Source organism: Oryctolagus cuniculus, chromosome 1 (assembly GCF_051225735.1).
Source record: "Oryctolagus cuniculus isolate XC-2025 breed Fujian yellow rabbit chromosome 1, ASM5122573v1, whole genome shotgun sequence".
Lineage (NCBI taxonomy): Eukaryota > Metazoa > Chordata > Mammalia > Lagomorpha > Leporidae > Oryctolagus > Oryctolagus cuniculus.
Genome location: NC_142867.1, coordinates 141167512 through 141185842, shown reverse-complemented (window position 1 = coordinate 141185842; position 18331 = coordinate 141167512). Strand labels below are relative to the sequence as shown.

Here is an 18331-nt window from a genome sequence, read left to right as displayed (position 1 = left end):
TGAGAAATTCGTGTCTGCTGCATTTTATGACAGCAGCCTGAGCAGATTAGTAGATCTAAGGAGATGCAAGCAGTGTTAAGAATCATGGACCAAGATAACATCAGCCCACTTGAGAAGGAAGAATTAAGTTTACTTGGGGCTCATTAGGATTGCAGTATGCAAACAGAAAATTCAAGCCGAGAGAAAACGTGTTGCAGGTTTTACACAGCTGCAGTTGGTTCCACGGCCCATATAGCAAAGGGACCGCCCTCCCCCACCCTTTGTTAATTACATCCAGTGTTTGTCAGGAATTAGGATTGGTCTCACCAAGGTCAAACTGTCTTGCCAGACAGGGTTTGGACACAGTGTCTGCCCCCAAGGGGGATGTTTTCACAATCTGTTGCAGAGGCTGGTGAATTTCACTCCAGAAATAGGTTTGTACCAGTCCACGGGGCCTGTCTACCTGGGTCACCCCGTGCAAGAGTGGAGCTGTCTGGACAGGAAGCCTCCCCCCACCACTGCACCTTCTGCTCCCCAGGTGAGGGCTGCTCCCCTTTCACTATCTTTTTTAACAGAAGTGGGAACTTTACAACACTTCAGTGAAGGCAGACCGCATGTCTTTAGCCCTTCCTGTTAATGAGGCGACTGTAACAAAGTATCAAGGATGGTTGACTGGGATCAAGGATCACTGGTTTTCCAGTCTCTTTCTGTTTGAAAACTTCCATAATACAAGCTTACTTTTTTTTTCTATGTTCTTATTTTTTTTTAATTTTCACTGTGACTTTGCTTTGGGAATAGCCTTCAGTTTTTAAATTAACAAGGAAAGTGTATATATTCACAATACTGAATTTCTTTAATCTGAAATTTTTAAAGATTTTTTTAATTTATTTGAGAGATAGTACAGACAGAAGAGGCAGAGAGAAAGGTCTTTTTTAAAATATTTATTTATTTATTTGAAAGTCAGAGTTACACAGAGAGGGAGAGGCAGAGAGAGAGAGAGAGAGGTCTTCCATCCGATGGTTCACTCCCCAATTGGCCACAACAGCTGGAGCTGCACCAATCTGAAGCCAAGATCCAGGAGGTTCTTCTGGGTCTCCCACGCAGGTGCAGGGAGGGGCCCAAGGACTTGGGCCATCTTCTACTTTTCCAAGCCATAGAAGAGGGCTGGATAGGAAAAGAAGCAGCTGGGACAGGAACCGGTGCCCATATGGGACGCCAGCGGCAAAAGCGGAGGTTTAACCTACTGCACCACAGTGCCGGCCCCAGTGAATTTCTTTAAAGCATCTTCTCATTTGTCTTCTACGTCCTTCAGTAAGAAAACCATCATCTTTATTTATCTGAAAGTGGGAGTTACAGAGACAGACGGAGAGAGAGAGTGAGAATCGGCCATCTGCTGGTTCACTTTCCAAGTGATCACCATGGCCAGGGCTGAGCCAGGCTGAAGGAGCCAGAAGCTTCATCCAGGCCTCCAACTGGGTGACAGAGTCCCAAGCACTTGGGCCACCCTCCACCACTTTTCCTAGGCCCATAGCAGCTAGATTGAAAGTGGAGCAGCTGGGACTTGAACCAGCACCTATATGTTACAGACAGCAGCTTTTACCCCCTACACCACAATGCTGGCCCCCATCATAATCGTATTATGAGGCATTGCACCATTTTGGCTTAATTGTGATGCCCTTCTCTCCCAAAACAGTTTGTAAGTGGTCATTGCTAATAGACAAACTATTGGTTTTGAGTATTATTGTTATAGCTTGCCTTTGTTACCATAGGGTATAGCCTATATCTATACTAAGGGATGATGACTAATTTTTTCATTAACAAACTTTGCAGATTTTTGGATCACAGATGTGATATTTTGAACTACTGTGCAGAGTAGATTCAGTTGCTGGTAGCTTCTCACAGTGTCCAGAAGCTTGAGAACTTCATGGAAAAATGGAATTCAAAGGAAAATTTGTTTTTGGTGCAAAAAATTTTGAAATCTTGGGCGGGCTTTTAGCCTGACAGTTAAGCTGTGGGCTGGGATACCCACAGCCCATATCAGTTCGGGGTTCAGTACCAGGCTCCAGTCCTGATTCCAGCTCCTGCTAATGGGCTTCTTGGAAGGCAGCAGTTACGGCTCCAATGTTTAGGTCTCTGCTGCCCACATGGGAGACCCCAACTGAGTTCCTGACTTCTGGCATCAGTCTAGCCCAGCCCTGGCCATTTAGGGAGTGAACTAGTGGATGAGAGATCTCTGTCTGTCTCTCAAATAAGTAATTAATTGGCATGCTCCAAAATATATTTTTAAAAGAAGAAAAGTTTTTTTTAAAGTTTTTTTCTTAATATGCATTTTCCATGATCCTGAAGATTCTTATATGTATAGATTTCAAAATTTTTTGCACTACAACAAACTTTTTTTTTAGGATATTTTATTTATTCGAAAGAGATAAAGTCAGAAACACAGAGAGAGAAAAAGGTCTTCCATCTACTGGTTCACTCCCTAAATGGCTGCAATGGCTGGGGATGGTCAGGCTGAAGCCAGAAGCCTGGAATTCCATCTGGGTCTCTATGTGGGTTGTAGGGGCCCGAGCACTTGGGCCATCATCTGCTGCTTTCCTAGGCACATTAATAGGGAGCTGGATTGGAAGCAGAGAGGCCAGGACTCCAACTGGCACTCAGATATGTATGTTAGCATTGCAAGTGGTGCCTTAACCTGCTCTACCACAAAACAGATTTATCGGGCCGGTGTGTGGCGCAGTGGGTTAACCCCCTGGCCTGAAGCGCCAGCATCCCATATGGGTGCTGGTTCTAGTCCCAGCTGCTCCTCTTCTGATCCAGCTCTCTGCTGTGGCCTGGGAAAGCAGTAGAAGATGGCCCAAGTCCTTGGGCCCCTGCACCCACGTGAGAGACTGGGAAGAAGCTCCTGGCTCCTGGCTTCAGATCGGCACATCTCCGGCCATTGCGGCCATCTGGGGGAGTGAACCATCAGATGGAAGATCTCTCTCTCTCTCTGCCTCTCCTCTCTCTGTGTAACTCTGACTTTCAAATAAATAAATAAATCTTTAAAAAAAAAAAGATTCATCTTTCAATTTCCTTTTCCATGAACTCTTTGAAGTACTCTCATATCATTAGCAAACAATAAACGCAACAATCTTAGGTGTCAGTTCTGTGAATTGTAAGAATTACAGCCACCTGGATAATCACTGCCAAAACAGGGTACGGAGTCAGTGACCTTTTCCAGCCACCATGCGTGGTCCAGGTGTGGGGCCCTACCCTGACCCTCTCCTTCGGCCACTCTTCTGCACCCTCCTCCCTCCCCCCTGCTCTTGCTCTTGCTCACTGCTCTCCAGCTCTGGCAGCTTTTTGGCACCATGTCTCAGCGACTGAAGCCTACCTTCAGCTCTGTCACCCTGACCGAGTTGGACAAGGCTCTGCTGGCTGGAGCCTTGGCCCTCTTCTTCAAACAGGACTTGGATGTTCCACCTTGGGCTCTGCAACATTTGCTGCAGATCCAAGCTGTCCTTGCCGTGGCCCCAGCTGCTAGGAAGCCCCACTATGAGACTCCCACAGGGCGTGGTGATGGTGCGACAGAGCACACTTCAGGTGGGAATCGGCGAAGATCATCAGGTAACAGCCTGATGATCAGCTAACAGCCTCCTTCACCCTCCTACACACCTTTTCTTTCCAGTTGTTGCAGCACAAGACAGTCAGTCTTGTCTGACTCTCCCCTTACCCACACTGTTAGAAGAAATTAAAAGCATCAATTTTAAGTCATTTTTGTAGTTACAGAAATGTAAAATCAGTTGTTCTCTATATCCTGACGTGGCTTCAAGAAAATTCCTTGCAAAGACTCTTCTGGCTTTGGAAGCAAACTAGCTACCAATTCCAATATATTGGATGATTTTCTTTTCTTTTTAATTTATTTTTATATACTTGAGAGGCAAATAGAGAGAAAGAGAGAGATCTCCCATTGGCTGGTTCACTGCCAAATGCCCACTATGGTAGAGACTGTGTTGAGTACCAAGCCAGGAGCCCAGATTCCAATCCAGGTCTCCCAAGTGGAGAGCAGGAATTAGGAATTCAGTTAGTTGAGCCATCGATACTACCTCCCAGGGTCTGCAATGGCTGGAAGGTAGAGTCAGGAGCTGAGCTGAGAATCAGGACACAGGCATCATTTTTTTTAAAGATGTATTTATTTGGACTGGTGCTGTGGCACAGAGAGTTAAATAATGCCCTGGCCTGAGGCATCAGCATCCCATATGGGTGCCAGTTCTAGTCTTGCTCTCTGCTATGGCCTGGGAAAGCAGTGGAAGATGGCCCAAGTCCTTGGGCCCCTGCATCCACGTGGGAGACCCAGAAGCAGCTCCTGGCTCCTGGCTTCGGATCAGCCCAGCTCCAGCCATTGTGGCCAACTGGAGAGTAAACCAGTGGATGAAGACCTCTCTCTTCCTTTTCTTCTCACTCTGTGTAACTCTGACTTTCAAATAAATAAATAAATATTAAAAAAAAAAAGAAAAGGGAGGGAGGGAGGGAGGGAGGAAGAGAGGGAGAAGGGAAGGGAGGAAGAAAGGAAGGGAGGAGGACAGATCTTCTACTTACAGGTTCACTCCCCAAATGGTCACAATAGCTGGAGCTGGGCTGATCTGAAGCCAGAAGCCAGAAGGCAGGAGCTTCTTCAGAGTCTGCCACTGAAGTGCAGGAGCCCAAGGACTTGGGAAATCTTCCGCTGCTTTCCCAGGCCATCAGTTGGGAGCTGGATCAGAAGTGGAGCAGGACTAGAACCTGGGATACTGGCACTCATATGGGATACTGGTGCTGCAGGTGGCATTTTACGCACTATTTACCCACTATTCCATGGCACCAGCCCCCAGGACACAGGCATCTTAACCTGTGTCTTTTTTTTTTTTTTTTTTTTTTTTTGACAGGCAGAGTTAGACAGTGAGAGAGAGACAGAGAGAAAGGTCTTCCTTCCGTTGGTTCACCCCCCAAATGGCTGCCACAGCCAGCACGCTGCGCCGATCCGAAGCCAGGAGCCAGGTGCCTCCTCCTGGTCTCCCATGCGGGTGCAGGGCCCAAGGACCTGGGCCATCCTCCACTGCACTCCCGGGCCACAGCAGAGAGCTAGACTGGAAGAGGAGCAACCGGGATGGAATCCGGCGCCCCGACCGGGACTAGAACCCAGGGTGCCGGCACCGCAGGTGGATTAGCCTAGTGAGCCACGGCGCAGGCCAGAGCTGTACACTTTTGTCTCAGATTCTGAACCACAGGCATGTATTACTTATTCAAAACATAAAATGAGGCCGGTGCCATAGCTCACTAGGCTAATCCTCTGCCTTGCGGCGCCGGCACACCGGGTTCTAGTCCCGGTCAGGGGGCCAGATTCTGTCCTGGTTGCCCCTCTTCCAGGCCAGCTCTCTGCTGTGGCCAGGGAGTGCAGTGGAAGATGGCCCAGGTCCTTGGGCCCTGCACCCCATGAGAGACCAGGAGAAGCACCTGGCTCCTGCCATCGGATCAGCGCGGTGCGCCAGCTGCAGCGCGCCGGCCACGGCGGCCATTGGAGGGTGAACCAACGGCAAAGGAAGACCTTTCTCTCTGTCTCTCTCTCTCTGTCTCACTGTCCACTCTGCCTGTCAAAAAAAAAAAAAAAACATAAAATGAAAACCCCGGGGTGCAGGCGCTGCAGACAGAGGATTAGCCTAGTGAGCCACAGCACCAGCAACCTGTGTCTTAACAACTAGGCCAAATACCCATCTACATTTTACCATTTTTAAACGCAAAGTCAAGTGAGCAGTGATTATTTTATCCAAAATTATGGACTGTGTGAAAGAACTAAACAAAAGGTTGAGGTGGGCCACAATATACAAGCAGACAATTAGCTTCCAGACTGTCAGTGAAAGTGAATTGTCATTTAACAATATTTACCTAAAGAAAAGCAGTTGGGGGTGGCACAGTGGAGTAGCCTCTGTCAGCAGCTCCTACACCCACATGGGAGACCCGGATAAGGCTCCTGACTCCTGGTCAGCCTGGCCCATCCCTGGCTGTTGAGGCCATTTGGGGAGTGAACCAGAGGATGGAAGATTTCGCTCTCTTTTTCTCCCTCCCTCTCTTTTCCTCTCTCTCTGTAACTCTGCCTTTCAAATAAATAAATCTTCAACAAAAAGATGTTATGTTGTGCACTCTTGAATGTTATGTTAAAAAAAAAAGTACACTTCCAACTTAAAAGTAGCTGCCAAAATAATATTAGACTATATTTAGCAAACGCCAAGCGGAGAATTTGGGATTTGGACTTGCCCTCTAGCCTACATGTTCAGCTCCTGGATCACGGTCCACCCTGCTCCTCAGTAAACTTTCCACGTGGAAAATGGAATCCTGTCATTTTATCATTTAAAATGTCCTGCCCCTTTTAAGAAAGTTCTACTTGGCTTTTTCTCCTGGCCCATCATACACATTTCTACAAGGGTGATCATCTTTGTTTTGTTTTCTTTTGGTTTGGTTGGTTATCTATTTGGTTTCCTTTTTCAGTTTGGAAATTTTCAAAAAAGTTAAAAAAAGTTAATTTAGGGAAAAAACAACTCGGGAGCCGTCTCACAGTGCGCTGGAGACTTAATCAACTGTCTCCTAAGATCAAGGACGCTTTTTTTTTTTTTTTTTTTTTTTTTTTGACAGGCGGAGTGGATTGTGAGAGACAGAGAGAAAGGTCTTCCTTTCGCCGTTGGGTCAGCCTCCAATGGCTGCCGCGGCCGGCGCACTGCGGCCGGCGCACCGCGCTGATCCGAAGGCAGGAGCCAGGTGCTTCTCCTGGTCTCCCATGGGGTGCAGGGCCCAAGTTCTTGGGTCATCCTCCACTGCCTTCCCTGGCCACAGCAGAGAGCTGGCCTGGAAGAGGGGCAACCGGGAAAGAATCCGGCGCCCCGACCGGGACTAGAACCCGGTGTGCTGGCGCCGCTAGGTGGAGGATTAGCCTAGTGAGCTGCGGCGCCGGCCAAGGATGCTGTTTTGCACCATCATACTGCAATTGTCATATTCAGGAAATGTTATTAAGTTATTAACATTACTACAATGCAATTAGTCCGTCTTCCTATTTCACCAATTGTCCTTAAAAAAAAAAAAAGTCCCCTAAAAGCATTTTTTTTTTCCTGATCCAGGAAGCAATCCTGAATTCCCCAAGGATTGGCCTCAGGATACACATTTTTGCAGGAATTCTGTGTACAGATGATGGTGCATGGGCTGGCACCATGGCGCACTAGGTTAATTCTCCGACTGCGGTGCTGGCATCCCATATGTGCGCCGGTTCTAGTCCCGGTTACTCTGTCCAGCTCTCTGCTGTGGCCCGGGAGTGCAGTGGAAGAGTGGAGGAGTGGAGGATGGCCCAAGTGCTTGGGCCCTGCACCCGCATGGGAGACGACCAGGAGGAAGCACCTGCCTCCTGGCTTCGGATCGGTGCAGCTCTGTCCATCGTGGCCATTTGGGGAGTGAACCAACAGAAGGAAGGCTTTTCTCTCTGTCTCTCTCTCTCATGGTCTGTAATTCTACCTGTCAAATAAATTAAAAAAAATTTTTTTTAAGAAGATGATGGTGGTGGTGCCAGCGCCGTGGCTCACTTGGTTAATTCTCTGCCTGCGATGCTGGCATCCCATATGGGCACCGGATCTAGTCCCGACTGTTCTTCTTCCAGTCCAGCTCTCTGCTGTGGCCTGGGAGGGCAATGGAGGATGGCCCAAGTCCTTAGGTCCCTGCACCTGTGTGGGAGACCAGGAAGAAGCTCCTGTCTTTGGATCGGCGCAGCTCCAGCCGTTGCAGTCATTTGGGGAGTGAACCAACGGAAGGAAGACCTCCCTCTCTATCTCTCCATCTCACTGTCTGTAACTCTACCTCTCAAATAAATAAATAAAATCTTTAAAATAAGTAAATAGATAAAAAAATATTTTATTTCTCAACACTAAATAGGCACATTTCCCACTCTACGAATGTGCCTCCAGTTGCTTCAGCTGTTTTTCTGTGGCCATGGGTCTCTACAACGATGTCCCTGGTGCTGTGTTTTGTGGATCATTTTTTCCCATGCATTTCTGGAAATGGCTGTTTTTGCTAGTGCTCTGCATGTGTGCAAAACAGAATTAATTCTTAGGAGATCCTTGTCAATAGGGACACGAGCAACAATATCCCAATATCTGAGCGTTCAGTCCGGCAGACTGGAGTGGAAAGCCCACCGGTTTAAGACGGATGAGCCTTGTGCCTATGGGACGCAGGTGCAGGGTGCCTGGAAATCTGCAGCTACTCTTTGCTTGTGTTGTCAGCAGACACCTTCATATTTGGGATTTTAAGTCCCTGCAAGTCGGTCTGGAAACGTCAGTGCTTGCAGCGTGAAGTTAGATAACAGCGTGCTGCAAGGATTTCTACAGAAACTTTAAAAAATACTGTGACTAGTCACCTATTTTTTAAAATGGCATTGTAAGGAGACTGGCATACTATTTGAAAGAATTTTCTGGAAACTAGCTTTACTTCCACAAGAGCTTTGATCCAGTGCCTCCTCAGGATGACTCAGGCTTATCACACGTGTGGTCCATGTGAGCGGCTTTTAAGTTCAGGCATCAGCTTTCCTTGAGCTCTTCATCCACTGTGACCCCTCCATGACCTTCTACAAACTCCTGTGAGATGGGGCTGGCACTGCGGCGTAGCAGGTAAAGCCTCCACCTGAAGTGCCGGCATCCCATGTGGGCACTGGTTCGAGTCCCGGCTGCTCCTCTTCTGATCCAGCTCTCTGCTGTGGCCTGGGAAAGCAGTGGAAAATGACCTGAGGTCTTGGGTCCCTGCACCCGAGTGGGAGACCTTCCTGGCTTTGGCCCAGCTCTGGCCGTTGCTGCCATTTGGGGAGTGAACCAATGGATAGAAGACCAACCTCTCTCTCCTCTGTCTCTCTCTCTGCAACTCTTTCAAATAAATTAATCAATTAAAAAAAAAAAAAAACTAGGAGATTTACTGCATTGAGCAAATGGCTGCTCATCCTCTGCTGCCAGGTTGTTTTTTTTTTTAGGTACCCAGAAATTCTTTCCACCTTCTGCATTACCTGGCCTTTAAATCAGTACCTGGGCTGGCACTGTAGCATAGTGGGTATAGCCACCGCCTATGATACCACCAGTTTGGTTCCCAGCTGCTCTACTTCTGATCCAGCTCCCTGCTAATGCACCTGGGAAAGCAGTGGAAGATGGTCCAAGTGCTTGAGCCCCTGCACCCACATGGGAGACCTGGAGGAAGTTTCTGGCTCCTGGCTTTGGCCTGGCCCAGCTCTAGCCATTGTGGCCTCTGGGGAGTGAACCAGCAGATGGAAAAATCTCTGTTTGTGTGTGTCTCTCCCTCTCTATAACTTTGACTTTCAAACAAAATAAATAAATTTAGGTGCTGGTGCTGTGGCATAGTAGGCTAAGCCTTTGCCTGTAGTACGGGCATCCCATATGGGCACCAGCTCCTGTCCTGGCTGCTCCTCTTCCAATCCAGCTCTCTGCTATGGCCTGGGAGGACAGTGGAGGATGGCCCAGGTGCTTGGGCCCTGCACCCATGTGGGAGACCTGGAGAAAGCTTCTGGCTTCAGATCAGCCCAGCTCTGGCTCCCAGCTTGGCCTAAGCCTGGCCATTATGACTATTTGGGGAGTGAACCAGCAGATGGAAAATCTCTCTCCCTCTTTCTATAACTCTGCCTTCCAAATAAATAAATTTAAATTTTTTTTCTTTTTAAATTCAGACAGACACAGAGAGAGGGAGAAATACAGAATGATTTTCTATCCTCAGGGCTGGATCACAGTGGCTAGGGCTGGGCCAGGCTGAAGCCAGGAACCAGGAGCTGTCTTCCAGGTCTCCCACATGGGTAGCAGGGGCCCAAGCACTTGGGGCCATCTTCCACTGCTTTCCCAGCTGCATTAGTAGGGAGCTGGATCGGAAGTGGAGCAGCCAGGACATGAATCGGCACCCATATAGGATGACGGCACGGTAAGTGAAAACTTTACCTTTATCCACAATGCCTAAGCCAGTTAGCTTTTCATTGCTTCAGGTAAAATACCTAAAAGACCAACTTAAGAGGGAAGAAGACTTATTTTATCTTATAGTCCAGTCAGCTGGCCCCACTGGTTAAGGCATTGGGTAGGGCAGAGGATGGTGTAGGGATGACTGCTTGGACAGCCCGGAAGCATAAAGAGACAAGAAGCATGCTCTGTTTACATAACCAGTTCTTGTGAAATAAGTACTACCACTGGGCCCATCTCCCAGATGCCACAATGAGATCACCCCTTAGTCCAATAATATTAATACATTAACTTTTTTTTTGTTTATTTATTTTTTTGACAGAGTGGACAGTGAGAGAGAGAGACGAAGGTCTTCCTTTTTGCCGTTGGTTCACCCCCTAGTGGCCGCTGCGGCCAGTGCACCGCACTGATCCGAAGCCAGGAGCCAGGTACTTCTCCTGGTCTCCCATGGGGTGCAGGGCCCAAGTACTTGGGCCATCCTCCACTGCACTCCCGTGCCATAGCAACCGGGACAGAATCCAGCGCCTCAACCATGACTAGAACCCGGGGTGCCGGCACCACAGGTGGAGATTTAGCCACGGCACCAGCCAATATATTAACCTTTAAAGTAAACTTTAGGGTTTAAATGGCTACATGAGTTTGAGGGGCCAAACTGCATTCAAACCATACACACACAGACACACACGGCGTGGGCCTTTGATCCGACAGTTAAGAGCTGGTTAGAATGCCACATCCCACCCATTGGAGCGCCTGGGTTCGATACACAGTTCTGGCTGATTCTAGATTATGGCTAATGCAGACCCTGGGTGTCGCTCCCCCATTCGCGGAGGAACAACACTGGACCCTGCACTGTTCTTTTGTCTGCTCGGCCCTTCCCGGGTTAGCTGCCGTTCCCTCACTTGCGGAGGAACGACGCTGTCCCGGGTTAGCTGCCAGTCCCTCCACCTCCGTGGAGGGGCGGCACCACCCACCCCCCCACCCCGCCACTTTCCCCGCTTCCGCGGAGGAGCGGCACACCGCAGGCCGGCTCTCTCGGGGGCTGCTCAGATGTTCCTCAGGTGTTCCTTCAGATAGATGTTCCTGGTGCATGTTGTCTCTCTCCTCCTTTATAGTCCTCTTCCATCAATCCCAACTCTGCTACCCACACACCGAGTACGCTGCTCTCCTCCAATCAGGAGCAGGTCCTACAGTTTATTGGTTGAACTGGAGGCAGCTGTGTAGAAGCTGTTTCTCCCTTCTCAGCGCCATATTGTGGGAGAGCAGATGCATAGAATAAGTCTTAATTCCAGTAACTTAGTCTAGTCTCAGTTGCTCCCCACACCTGGGCAGCAGTGGTGATGGCCCAAGTGATAAGGTTCCTGGCATCCAGATGGCAGACCTGGGTCGAATTCCTTATTACTGGCTTTGGCCACAAACCCCTGCCAATGTGGTCATTCAGAGAGTGAAACAGCTTTCTCTATGTTTGCCTCTCAAAAAAGTAACAATTATTTTAAAACTACATATATGAATATATATGTATATATGCAGAACTTTTAAAAAAAGATTTATTTACTTATTGGAAAGGTGGAGTGACAGGGAGGAAGGAAGGGAGATGGATCTTCCATCTGCTGGTTCACTCCCCAAATGACCACAAGGGCCAGGACTGGGCCAGGTTGAAACTAGGAGTCTGGTACTTCATCAGGGTCTCCACCTGGGTGACAGGGGCCCAATTACTTGGGCTATCTTCTGCTGCTTTCCCAGGCGCAGCAGCAGGAAGTTGGATTGGAAGTGGAGCAGCCAAGACCTGAACTGGCACGGAAATGGGAGGCTGGCCATTGCAGGAAGCACACATAGCTCACTGGGCTATGTTGGCTCCATAACACATATTTATTTAATTTTAAAATGTATTATATACCACTTAGAGTACAAAAGGTATGAGGATGACACAACAGATACCCATGAGCCCCACCACCCCAGTGAAGTCATGAACTGCTGCCACCTCACCCACAACCCAGTTGTCTACACCACCCTGTAATCCCCAAAGGACATCCATTATCCCAAATTTGCTACTCACCTTGCATTTCATTTCTCTAAAACTGTAACACATATGTAAGTACCCTTAATCAATATGTGCTTTTAAAAATCTTAGACAGGGGGCCGGCTCTGTGGTATAGCAGTGCCGGCATCCCATATGGGCACTGGTTCAAGTCCTGGCTGCTCCACTTCTGATCCAGCTCTTTGCTATGGCCTGGGAAAGCAGAAGATGGCCCAAGTCCTTGGGCCCCTGCACCTGTGTGGAAGACCCAGAGGAGGCTCCTGACTCCTGGCTTTGGATCAGCCACAGCTCTGACTATTGTGGCCAACTGGGGAGTGAACCAGTGGATGGAAAACCTCTTTCTCTCTGCCTCTCCTTCTCTCTCTGTGTGACTCTGACTTTCAAATAAATAAATAAATCTTAAAAAAAAACCTTAGACAAATAATGTTGACCATTTATAAATACCATAGTAAAACATGCATTTTTCTGTAATTGCTTTTTTGCTAGGATTCCGTTTCCAAGATTCAGCCTCTTTGATATGCATAGCTTGCATTTTTTTTCCACTGGTATGGATTTCATTGCATACACGAGCCACAATTTGTTCATTCTTTTTTCTTTATAAAGATTTATTTACTGGGGCCTGTATTATGGCACAGTGAGTTAAGCTGCTACCTGCATTGCCGGCATCCCATATGGGCACCGGTTCAGGTCCTAGCTATTCCCCTTCTGATCCCAACTCCCTGCTAATGCACTTGGGAAATCAGTGGAAAGTGGCCCAAGTGCTTGAGTCCTTACACCCACGTGGAAGACCTGGATGAAGCGCCTGGCTCCCAGGTTGGCCTAACCCTGGCCATTATGAACATCTGGGGAGCGAACCAGCAGATGAAAGATCTCTCTTCTTTCTGTAACTCTGCCTTCCAAATAAATAAATACATATTTTTAACAAATGTAGACAGACACAGAGGGAGAAACAGAGTGATTTTCCATCTACTAGTTCAGTTCCCAAACGTCCCCAATAGCCAGATCTGGACCAGGCTATAACCAGGAACTTGGAGCTCCATTAGCGTTTCCCACATGGGTGGCCAAGGCCCAAGGACTTGGACCATCTTTGATTGCCTCCTAGGCACATTTATAGGAATCTGAACTGGAGGCAAAGCAGCCAGGACCCCAGCTAGCTTAACCTGCTGTGCCACATCATTGGACTCCATCCTTTTCTCTAGGTGATGGACATTTAGGATGCCTCCAGCTGACAGCTACGACAAATAATGTCGCTAGAGACATTCTTGTGCATTTCACCTTCATCTGTGAGGTACCCTCTGGAGCTGTGTATGCTCTCAGTTTTACGAGCCTTTGCCACACTATTCTCCAAGTTGCTTCTCCAATAAATGCTGTCAACTGGCAGCATGAAAGGCACTCAAAAAATTCATGGAAATGTGTGTCATCTCTTAATTCCACTTTCCCTGAACATTTAAAAGCCATTTTAAAAAAAATTAATTTCAAAGACAGAGAAAGGGAGGCAGAAGGCAGAGACAGAGACGGATTCCCCCATCTGCGAGCTGACTCCCAAAGTGCCTGTGACAGCCAGGGCCAGCCCAGGCCAAAACCAGGAGCCCAGAACTCAACCCCAGTCTCCATATGAGTAGCAAGGACTCAGTTACTTGAGCTGTCACCCGCTGCCTCCCAGGGAGGAACAGGAACCCGGAGTCGGACTCAAACCCTGGCACTCTGATATCGGGTGTGGGGGTTCTAAGTGGCAGCCCAACCACTGCGCCCAAGAGAAGCCCCACTCTCCAGGGGCTTTTTGAAGCCCCCCACCCCCACCCCCACCCCGGCTGCATCCCTACACTTGTTATTATCATGTTTACTTTTCTGCAGAACTGACGGCACAGAACGTTGCCTGTGCTTTTAATTTGCTAGTCCTTAATTACTCGTGTGGTTGCACATTTTATGTGTGTATTAGCCATTTGCTTTTGTTGCTGCTGTAAAACAGTGGCCGTTTTTTATAGCCTGGTCTTTGTCCTCTGCTCCTCATAGGTCATCTGTAACCCCCAGGGATGTCATACCTGATAGGAGTGTCTTTGCCTGGGGCCCCTGGGTCACACTGGATAGGTTAACAGTGCAATTAACAAACCATGTAATTTATGGTGGGGGCTTTGAGCCCACCCTTCTCATCCCATATCAGCCTGCCCTCCTGAGCCCAGGAAGACTCTGCGCTGGCTGTCGGGCTGGGAAGATCTGGCCAGCATCCTCACACAAGCACGCCGGGGGAGGGCCACGGCCCCGACTCAACTCAGTGGACTGCGGGCTCTACATCTGGTGCTTTCCTGCACTCCACCCTACGTGCGCTTTTCCCCTTGCTTCACTGTAAACTTTTTAAAGATTTTAAAGACCTCTTGGTCTTAATCCTTTCCTTACAATAAATTGTGAGTATAACAGCGTTTAGTGAGTTCTGGGAGGCCTTCCAGCAAATTCCAAACCTGAGTGTGGTTTGGGAACCCGGACTTGCAGTTGGTGTCAGGTGTCTCCTGCATGGCATCCCTCTAACTTTGCAAAGCTTTACCTCTGTGCCTGCTTATCCTGTTACACTGTTTGTCTTGTTTAAAAAAAAAAAGTCATTGGTAGTATTTTTTTTTTTTTTTTGACAGGCAGAGTGGACAGTGAGAGAGAGAGACAGAGAGAAAGGTCTTCCTTTTCCGTTGGTTCATCCCCCAATGGCCACTGTGGCTGGCGCACCACGCTGATCTGAAGCCAGGAGCCAGGTGCTTCTCCTGGTCTCCCATGCGGGTGCAGGGCCCAAGCACTTGGGCCATCCTCCACTGCCTTCCCAGGCCACAGCAGAGAGCTGGACTGGAAGAGGAGCAACCAGGACAGAATCCAGCGGCCCGACCAGGACTAGAACCTGGTGTGCCGGCGCCGCTAGGCGGAGGATTAGCCTATTGAGCCGCAGCACCGGCTGGTAGTATTTTTTAAAAAGTCATTCTTCTTTTCTTTTTTCCTAACATTTATTTGAAAGGCAGAGAAAGAAACACACACACACACACACACACACACACATACAGAACTCCCACTTGCTGGTTCACTCCTCAAATTCTGGCAACAGCTGGGGCTGGGCCAGGTTAAAGGCAGGAGCCCAGAACTTCATGTGGGTCTCCCATGTGGGCAGCAGACGCCCAACTACTTGAGCTATCACCTGCTGTCTGCAGGGTGCATGTTAGCAGAAAGCTGGAATGGAAAGTGGAACTGGGGGGCCAGCACTGTGACACAGTGGTTTAGGCCAGGGCCAGCATCCTATATAAGTACCAGTTCGAGTCCTGGCTGCTTGACCTCTAATCCAGCTCCCTGCCAATGTGTCTGGGAAAGCAGTGGAGGATAACCCAAGTCCTTGGGCCTCTGCACCCATGTGGAGACCTAGAGGAAGCTCCTGGCTCCTTTCAGCCCTGGCCTCTCTCAGCCCTGGCCATTGAGGCCATTTCAGGAGTGAACCAGTGGATGGAGAATCTCTCCATTTCTCTGGGATTTTGCCTTTCAAGTGATCTGGTGTTACAGGTGGCAGGTTAACCCACTGCACCACAATGGCAGCCCCTAGGTTCTTATATCTTTTGCTGTTTTTTTTTTTTTTTAAAGATTTATTTATTTATTTGAAAGGCAGAGTGGCAGAGAGGGAGAACAAAGATCTTCCATCCACTGGTTCACTCCCCAAATGGCCACAATGGCCCAGGGCTGGGCCCAGGAACTCCATCTGCGCCTGATGTGGGTGACAAAATGAAAGCACTTGCGCCATCACCTGCTGTCTTCATAGGTGCATTAGCAGGGAGCTGGATCAGAAGTAGAGCAGCCTGGACTGCAACCAGTGTTCTGCTGTCAGATGCTGCCATGGCAAGTGGTGAATTAACCCAATATCCCACAACAGCCCCCTTTTGTTTCGTTGTGGTTCAGGGCTGGCTAGAACTCTTAATGTAATGTTGAATACTAGGAATAATAATGGACATCCTTGTAGTATACTTTCCTTAAAAGGTAATACTTTTCCATTAAGTATGTTGTAGGTTTTTGGCTGAGAACTTTCATCAGCTAAAGGAAATTCCTTTTATTCCTAAATTGCATCAAGGCTGTAAAAAAAAAAAAAAAAAAAAAAATTGGCGCCACCACCTGCAGTGTCAGCATCCCACACAGGAGTCAGTTAGAGTCCTGGCTGCTTCACTTCCAATCCAGCTCTCTGCTATGGCCTAGGAAAGCAGAAGATGGTCCAAGTCCTTAGGCCCCTGCACCAGGTAGGAGACCTGGAAGATGATCCAGGATCCTGGCTTCACTGCGCCAGTTCCAGCCATTGCGGCCATTTGGGGAGTGAACCAGCGGATTTAAGACCTCTCTCTCTCTCTCTGCCTCTTTAACTCCACCTTTCAAATAAATAAATAAATCTTTAAAAAAAACTTAATTATAAACAGATGCTAAATTTCATTAAATTCTTTTTCTGTTTCTTTGAAATGACTATAAACATTTTTCATCTTTTCTGTTAATATGAATTATCTTCAATTTCACTATCAACAAAATTTGTATTTCTAGAATAAACCTCTTTGTGATAGATTAAATCTTTTTTTTTTTTTTTTGACAGGCAGAGTGGACAGTGAGAGAGAGAGACAGAGAGAAAGGTCTTCCTTTGCCGTTGGTTCACCCTCCAATGGCCGCCGCAGCCAGCGCGCTGCGGCCGGCGCACCGCGCTGATCCGATGGCAGGAGCCAGGAGCCAGGTGCTTTTCCTGGTCTCCCATGGGGTGCAGGGCCCAAGCACTTGGGCCATCCTCCACTGCACTCCCTGGCCACAGCAGAGAGCTGGCCTGGAAGAGGGGCAACCGGGACAGAATCCGGCGCCCCGACCGGGACTAGAACCCGGTGTGCCGGCGCCGCTAGGTGGAGGATTAGCCTAGTGAGCCGCGGCGCCGGCCAGATTAAATCTTTAATGCATTGATTGGTTTGCCAATGTTCTATTTAGAAATTTTCTGTTATTCATGGGGAAGTCCAACCTATGATTTTCTATTCTTGTATTATTTTAGCCTGACTTAAGTAACAAAAACTGTCTCATTATTCTACTTTCTTTTTAAGATGTATTTATTTATTTGAAAGATTTACAGAGAGAGAAAAAAAAAGAGAATGTTTTATCCACTGGTTCACTCCCCAAATGGCTGCAATGGTGGGGTTGGGCCAGGCTGAGGCCAGGAGCCTGAAACTCCATCCAGGTCTCTCACGTGGGTACAGGGGCCCAGGCACTTGGGCCATCCTCTGCTGTTTCCTAGGTGCATTGGCAGAGAGCTTGACTGGGAGCAGCTGGGACTCAAATGGCACCATATGGGATGCTGGCCAACCCACTGTGCCACAAATGCCAGCCCCAAGGGTCAATTTTTACAACTAATTTAGAGCAGCATTCACTATGTCAGATAACTTTTGAGAAAATGAACTTTGACAGGTCTTGCTTTGACTTTGTAAACTGGATGAAAAACAAGAAGTCTGTGAGGAGTGAATGTGTCTGCTTTTCTGCTTCTGTCCTCTGAGAACAGGAATATGAAACTGGCAGCCTGTAGCTGTTGTCAGCAGTCTTCTGAAGAGCCAGCACATGGGTAGCCACGGCTTCATGGCACGTGGCTTAAACTCAGACCTGAAAAGGAATGAACTTGAAAGAACTCTGATCTAAATGACGTGCATGTGCCTTCTGCAACTGCCCTGTGTGTGGAACACTCTCCAGACTGCTGAATTCTGAAGATGACCTTGTTTCTTCAACAAGCTTGCCTTCCCACTCCCATGCAGTCAGTGGTACCACGCCAGCCCCCACGGTAGATGGCCGTGTGAACAGACACTTCATGCAGGGCGCCAGCTCACCGTGCGGCGTCTGGAGAAACCCAGGTGTCACGTGTTGTAATTCCACATGGACTTTCGTCTTACTGAGACTTCCTCACAGCCGCAGCTCAGGACACCCCCTCCTCCGCACCCCGTCGCTGACTGGGCTGGACCGCGTTCGCAGACGGTGGCAAGCAGCCCCAGGTATCACTTTGGAGTTGGCCAAGGAGGCACCTTCTCTGACTTCTGGGATGAATTCCTGCTCCCCAGGGCAGTCATGGCTTCCACTGTGGTCAGCGACCTAGTTTTTGCTTGCTTTGGGCCCTGTTGGCATTTCCTCTTTCCTGAAAGCTCTCTGTAAAACAGAGATGATGATGATGGTGTCAACTCCACGGAGTTAATGTTTGTAAAGTACTTGGAATAGTGCCCAGCAAATAATTAACACCAGGATGCTAACTGTGCAGATGTTTTGTCATATTCTAATATGAGTGTTTTTGTTGCAGGAAGGCATTTCAGAATGT

The 18331-nt window shown here is 48.4% G+C and overlaps 1 protein-coding gene across 2 annotated transcripts in view; it reads right to left on the bottom strand.

The window, feature by feature from the left end:
* Nucleotides 1-905: 905 nt before the first annotated feature.
* Nucleotides 906-18331, bottom strand: part of PRXL2C (peroxiredoxin like 2C) — a 31645-nt gene continuing 14219 nt past the window's right edge. Inside the window, exon 7 of one of the 2 annotated variants that reach the window (XR_011379114.2) lies at nt 906-1316. The gene's annotated coding sequence lies outside the window, so the exon portion shown is untranslated. Of the gene's footprint in view, nt 1317-8611; nt 18166-18331 lie in introns of those variants that run through there. The other variant, XR_011379116.2, reaches the window with a different exon arrangement.